This window comes from Pterocles gutturalis, unplaced genomic scaffold (genome assembly GCF_000699245.1).
Source record: "Pterocles gutturalis isolate BGI_N339 unplaced genomic scaffold, ASM69924v1 scaffold41842, whole genome shotgun sequence".
Lineage (NCBI taxonomy): Eukaryota > Metazoa > Chordata > Aves > Pterocliformes > Pteroclidae > Pterocles > Pterocles gutturalis.
In genome coordinates, this window is record NW_010109229.1 from 1 (window position 1) to 209 (window position 209).

Sequence of the window (209 nt, forward strand, 5' to 3'; positions counted from 1 at the left end):
CTTCTAGAGAGGGGCGGGATCTCGGTTTATCCAATGGCTTGGAATCAGGAAGGGAAATCTCTCCTTCCTCAGAATTTCAAAGCGAAACAAACTTGTTTACTCTCCATGGCAGCCGGGATGTCTGTGGAAATCCTCTGGGATGAAGTCTCCTGCTCCATCTGCCTGGGGCTTTTCCAGGACCATGTGTCCATCCACTGCGGACACAGCTC